Source organism: Electrophorus electricus, chromosome 18 (assembly GCF_041902795.1).
Source record: "Electrophorus electricus isolate QZ-2024a chromosome 18, ASM4190279v1, whole genome shotgun sequence".
Taxonomy (NCBI): Eukaryota; Metazoa; Chordata; class Actinopteri; order Gymnotiformes; family Gymnotidae; genus Electrophorus; species Electrophorus electricus.
Genome location: NC_137514.1, coordinates 1,795,001 through 1,801,843, shown reverse-complemented (window position 1 = coordinate 1,801,843; position 6,843 = coordinate 1,795,001). Strand labels below are relative to the sequence as shown.

Below are 6,843 nucleotides of genomic sequence, written 5' to 3'. Positions count from 1 at the left end.
TAGTTGAAGATAACTTAGTTATTCATCAGTTGGCCATCAGTGCTAGTGAAGCAAGTAAAAAGAGGCTAGCTAGCTCGTTAGCAAACTTCCGTTTAATTCATTTCGTTTAAAACACTGTACCCGTCGGTATATATAAAATCTAAAAAATATATAAAAAACAAGGTTCCCATTTTGAATACAAAAAAGCTGGGTTTGTGTTAGACAGTGAGATATACAGGTGGTTTGTTTGCTAACCCTAGCTAACGCTAGATACGATAAACAGCATACTTTAGTCAGAGAGCGCTTGCGGCAGTAGTGATGTTACATTCTGGCGATCTTTTAAAAGGCTCTTTGGTAAGAACGACGAGACCGGAATCGTACTTCAGATTAGTAATTTTCATCACTGTGGCCAAATTTCACTGCCTGTCCTAAATACACTACCCTCCCCAAGTGAACAGTGAGAATCAGACAGTCACAGACTGTCGTCTGTTAAGGGCAGAAGCAATCGGATTTATCGTTTGCTGTTGAAACAAACAACGAAGTTGGCTCCCCAACGCAATATATATGGCGAGAGAATTAGAGACTTTCTCTCAGTACTTGACAGTACATGGCTTGAGCTTTCCTTTTACCCTTGAGTGATTAAAACGCTCATACTACGCTCATACTACATGGCAAGGAATTGCAAAATTTAAGTCCATGTAGAAAATTTTATGTTTTTAGTAAAAGATTTAAGGAAAGAATATTTAAGGAAACTAAACATGCTTTTATGTATTATGTGTGTCACAGTTGAATAAATAACTACATATACTAATTAGAGCTTTTGTATTTTATGAAACGTCCCATAATGTCACCCCACTTGGCATTTTAACCTTAAATTTATATTATCTGTTATCCTATGATTCAGCCACTCTCTTCACTGTACAAATAACAGATGAATGATAACAAATAATAAATTTTGTGATTCGTGGCCAGTTGCCTAGACTCACATTAAGCTTAATCCTAGACTAAAAGACTTTTCAACTGTGAATCACCACTGCGGATACAATTTATCCCTAGAATTATCTAAACCTGTAACTTTAAACCAATCCCATATATTTACTGACTATCCTAAAAAAGCACAATGCCGGTTTCGCTTGGGACCTTTTTGGCAATTTTAATGTGAAATACTGGGTTTTCATTTGAAATACTGGGTTTACTCTCCTTTTCTTCTGTAGTTCATGGTGTGTTAGGTTGCAATGGCTTTCAAGACAACAATAGGATCAATTACTGCATGTCACTTTAAATACAATTAGAAATTTCAGATATAATTTTGATAAAGAATAGTTAGGCTATTTGGACATTACTTAAAAAGCTTTAATTATTTAGCAATGATATCAAGCATTGATAACATTAATTCAAAATACATTCCAAGAGAGAAGTTCTCCAAAAGTATAAGGCACAATAATTTCTGAATGCATAGCATGTCAAGCTAAAGGCAGGATACAAAACACTGCACTTTAGTGGATCATCGGTGAATATTTAGAAAATGTTACATCACACACATATATAAGAAACAGACATACCACAGAGAAACCACAGAGAAGTTTCCATCCATTGCAAGGTAAAATGCATACTGTGAGCAAATATGCAAATATGATCAGAGTGAATCCCAAATCACTCATGTAAACTTTGTTCTTTCACCCACAAGCCCTCAAATTGAAAACAGTCAGCATTTGTAACAGCACTTACCATAAGAATTAACATGCCATGATCAGTATGATGGGATTACCTATAAGACAGGAACCAAGTTAATTCACTACCAGTGTAGTTAATAATAATAATAATAATAATAATAATAATAATAATAATAATAATAATAATAATAATAATAATAATAATACATGGGTAATAAAATGTAATAATAAAAACAAACTGTTTGCAGCAGAAACAAAACCAAAAAGTACAGCATTGTAAAATCAGGTTTAGCCTCTTTACAAAACAGCTTTATTATGTTTGATTGGTGACAAGCAAATTAATTGACCTAAGGAAGAGTTAATAGTTAACGTTCTGTTGGAAGACAAAGCATACATGCATCACAAAAACAAAAAAGACACAGGTATAAAGCAGTTATAAAGCATGAAGACAGAACCACAGAACATCTGGTAATTTTGGAACATGTCAAACATGTCATTTGAACGTTGGTATCTTGTTCTTTAAATCCTGAATATTTCCATGTACTGCTGGCTATCAAAGTATAATATAAAATAGCACTAATAAAAGTATTAATATAAATAGTTGTATTAATATTTTTAGCTGGATGAATAGTAGTGTCTTAAAACCTAATGAATAGTAGACAGAAATACTTGTAACTGGAAGTAAAGCAAAGTGAAAAAAGTGTAAATCTAATTTGCAATTCTAGTCCTACAGACTTTGATATAACATTCAAAGCACATATTAATAACATACTAAAACTGCCTGCAGGCATCTAAGAAACAGCATGAATTAGATTCTACGTCTGCTTTCAGGATACGTAGAAACTGACACATACTTTTTATCAACAACAAAGATCTGGAAAACATCTAAAACATGTTGTACTATTAATTTATTTTTACTTTTATATTAGTTTAATTATGTTTCTTCAAGTTTATTATTATTTTTGTTGTTTATGCCAGTCTCTCTCTCACACACACACGTTTAGATTTAGATTTATGGCATTTAGCTAACGTGTTCATCCAAAGCGACTTACAATTATGACTGAGTACAATTTGAGCAATTGAGGGTTACGGGCCTTGCTCAGGGGCCCAACAGTGGCAACAATTTATGTTACTTAAGGGATATCGTTGTGCGAAGTTTAGCATTAGAGTATACAATATAGCAACTTAGATTTCCAGATGAAAAAAATATTTTACTGCTTCCCGCTCCCCAATTCGGTTAGTAAAAGATTTTTTTCATCTGGAAATTCCATGCCAGTCTCTGGAAATGCCATGCCAGTCTCAAACACACACACACACACACACACACACACACTGGTAGACACACACACACACACACACACACACACTGGTAGATGTTTTTACAGTAAAGGTCCAGAGACCCAGTACTGCCGCTTGCCTCGTTATTTTAACACCGCCAGAACACAACGCAGGATCACAAGCAGTAGACAGAATTGTCGGGGTACAAAAGCTGGCTTGCTATTCTGAAACAGTGCGATTGTGCACAGCTGGGTCTCTTGAGTTGTCGCCTATTTGTTCACTGAACGTATGGATGAAGAGGTTGATAGCTGACGTTAGTTGTAGGAAGTAGTGTCCAATACAACGACACACTGTGATAATTATGCCAGAAAATGAGCTTCATATAATTGTAAGCAACGGATCATCGTGCATATTGCAGAGAGGAACAGCACGTTAAAGCAATGAAAAATGGCAAGCAAAAACACCAAAAGAATTGTGTAAGGCATTGTTTTATCCCTTCGAGAAGGGCTTTCCATCGCTTACGGCCATACCACCCTGAACACGTCCGATCTCGGAAACTAAGCAGGGTCGGGCCTGGTTAGTACTTGGATGGGAGACCGCCTGGGAATACCAGGTGCTGTAAGCTTTTCTTCTTAGCTGTGTTTCTTTTCAGGTTTTCCCCCTTTCACGTATTACGTAACTTCGTTCTTTATGTTTTATTTCATGCTTTCTTTCTTCATTTTATGTTTAGAACAGTAGCATTTTGGAATTTAGCAAGTGCGCCAGCTTCGCATAAACTTATGAATGTTTGTTTTATGCATTTCACCAAAACAATTCCATATTCATTTACTTTTACAACTCTTTCTCTTAACTCTATGTATTATGCGGTTTGTGTGTGCGAGCACTTTCGGACCAATTATGTAGGTGCGTTCGACCGCACGCGACTCAAAGCTTTTATTTACGGAAATGGAGGTAGGTTGCTTCGAGTTAAACTGCGTCCAGTAATTTTGGGATTAGAGCTTAGTTTTATTCTTGCATCCCATCCTACATTATATGTGCTATCTACATTTTAACGGGTTTTATTTTGGGAAGGGATAAACTAATTTTAGTTCCTGCGGCCGATGTTCCTGCGGCCAAGTCTCTCTCAAACACCCCCCCCCCCCACACACACACACACACACTGGAAATGCCATGTCAGTTTCTCACACACTCACACGCGCGCGAGCACACACACGCACGCACACGCGCACACACACACACACTCACACACACACACTGGAAATTCCAAGCCAGTCTCTCACACAGACACACACACACACACTGGTAGACACACACACACACACACACACACACACACACACTGGTAGATGTTTTTACAGTAAAGGTCCAGAGACCCAGTACTGCCGCTTGCCTCGTTATTTTAACACCGCCAGAACACAACGCAGGATCACAAGCAGTAGACAGAATTGTCGGGGTACAAAAGCTGGCTTGCTATTCTGAAACAGTGCGATTGTGCACAGCTGGGTCTCTTGAGTTGTCGCCTATTTGTTCACTGAACGTATGGATGAAGAGGTTGATAGCTGACGTTAGTTGTAGGAAGTAGTGTCCAATACAACGACACACTGTGATAATTATGCCAGAAAATGAGCTTCATATAATTGTAAGCAACGGATCATCGTGCATATTGCAGAGAGGAACAGCACGTTAAAGCAATGAAAAATGGCAAGCAAAAACACCAAAAGAATTGTGTAAGGCATTGTTTTATCCCTTCGAGAAGGGCTTTCCATCGCTTACGGCCATACCACCCTGAACACGCCCGATCTCGTCCGATCTCGGAAGCTAAGCAAGGTAGGGCCTGGTTAGTACTTGGATGGGAGACCGCCTGGGAGTACCAGGTGCTGTAAGCTTTTCTTCTTAGCTGTGTTTCTTTTCAGGTTTTCCCCCTTTCACGTATTACGTAACTTCGTTCTTTATGTTTTATTTCATGCTTTCTTTCTTCATTTTATGTTTAGAACAGTAGCATTTTGGAATTTAGCAAGTGCGCCAGCTTCGCATAAACTTATGAATCTTTGTTTTATGCATTTCACCAAAACAATTCCATATTCATTTACTTTTACAACTCTTTCTCTTAACTCTATGTATTATGCGGTTTGTGTGTGCGAGCACTTTCGGACCAATTATGTAGGTGCGTTCGACCGCACGCGACTCAAAGCTTTTATTTACGGAAATGGAGGTAGGTTGCTTCGAGTTAAACTGCGTCCAGTAATTTTGGGATTAGAGCTTAGTTTTATTCTTGCATCCCATCCTACATTATATGTGCTATCTACATTTTAACGGGTTTTATTTTGGGAAGGGATAAATTAATTTTAGTTCCTGCGGCCGATGTTCCTGCGGCCAAGTCTCTCTCAACCCCCCCCCCCCCCCCCCACACACACACACACTGGAAATACCATGTCAGTTTCTCACACACTCACACGCGCGCGAGCACACACACGCACGCACACGCACGCACACACACACACACACACACACACACACACACACACACTGGAAATTCCAAGCCAGTCTCTCACACAGACACACACACACACACACACACACACTGGTAGATGTTTTTACAGTAAAGGTCCAGAGACCCAGTACTGCCGCTTGCCCCGTTATTTTAACACCGCCAGAACACAACGCAGGATCACAAGCAGTAGACAGAATTATCGGGGTACAAAAGCTGGCTTGCTATTCTGAAACAGTGCGATTGTGCACAGCTGGGTCTCTTGAGTTGTCGCCTATTTGTTCACTGAACGTATGGATGAAGAGGTTGATAGCTGACGTTAGTTGTAGGAAGTAGTGTCCAATACAACGACACACTGTGATAATTATGCCAGAAAATGAGCTTCATATAATTGTAAGCAACGGATCATCGTGCATATTGCAGAGAGGAACAGCACGTTAAAGCAATGAAAAATGGCAAGCAAAAACACCAAAAGAATTGTGTAAGGCATTGTTTTATCCCTTCGAGAAGGGCTTTCCACAGCTTACGGCCATACCAACCTGAACACGTCCGATCTCGGAAACTAAGCAGGGTCGGGCCTGGTTAGTACTTGGATGGTAGACAGCCTGGGAATACCAGGTGCTGTAAGCTTTTCTTCTTAGCTGTGTTTCTTTTCAGGTTTTCCCCCTTTCACGTATTACGTAACTTCGTTCTTTATGTTTTATTTCATGCTTTCTTTCTTCATTTTATGTTTAGAACAGTAGCATTTTGGAATTTAGCAAGTGCGCCAGCTTCGCATAAACTTATGAATGTTTGTTTTATGCATTTCACCAAAACAATTCCATATTCATTTACTTTTACAACTCTTTCTCTTAACTCTATGTATTATGCGGTTTGTGTGTGCGAGCACTTTCGGACCAATTATGTAGGTGCGTTCGACCGCACGCGACTCAAAGCTTTTATTTACGGAAATGGAGGTAGGTTGCTTCGAGTTAAACTGCGTCCAGTAATTTTGGGATTAGAGCTTAGTTTTATTCTTGCATCCCATCCTACATTATATGTGCTATCTACATTTTAACGGGTTTTATTTTGGGAAGGGATAAACTAATTTTAGTTCCTGCGGCCGATATTCCTGCGGCCAAGTCTCTCTCAAACACCCCCCCCCCCCCCCACACACACACACACACACTGGAAATGCCATGTCAGTTTCTCACACACTCACACGCGCGCGCGCACACGCAAGCACGCACACGCACGCACACACACACACACACACACACACACTGGAAATTCCAAGCCAGTCTCTCACACAGACACACACACACACTGGTAGACACACACACACACACACACACACACACACACACACTCACACTGGTAGATGTTTTTACAGTAAAGGTCCAGAGACCCAGTACTGCCGCTTGCCCCGTTATTTTAACACCGCCA

General features: G+C 39.6%; 1 non-coding gene and 2 pseudogenes across 1 annotated transcript; all 3 read left to right on the top strand.

Moving 5' to 3' along the window:
* Positions 1–3,446: 3,446 nt before the first annotated feature.
* Positions 3,447–3,555, top strand: LOC118242771 (5S ribosomal RNA; annotated as a pseudogene).
* A 1,142-nt stretch (positions 3,556–4,697) lies between these two features.
* On the top strand, positions 4,698–4,816 carry LOC118242797 (5S ribosomal RNA). The gene has a single exon (XR_004777043.2). It is a non-coding gene; the product is annotated as a 5S ribosomal RNA (ribosomal RNA).
* A 1,123-nt stretch (positions 4,817–5,939) lies between these two features.
* LOC118242772 (5S ribosomal RNA) lies at positions 5,940–6,048 on the top strand (annotated as a pseudogene).
* The last annotated feature ends 795 nt before the right edge of the window (positions 6,049–6,843 follow it).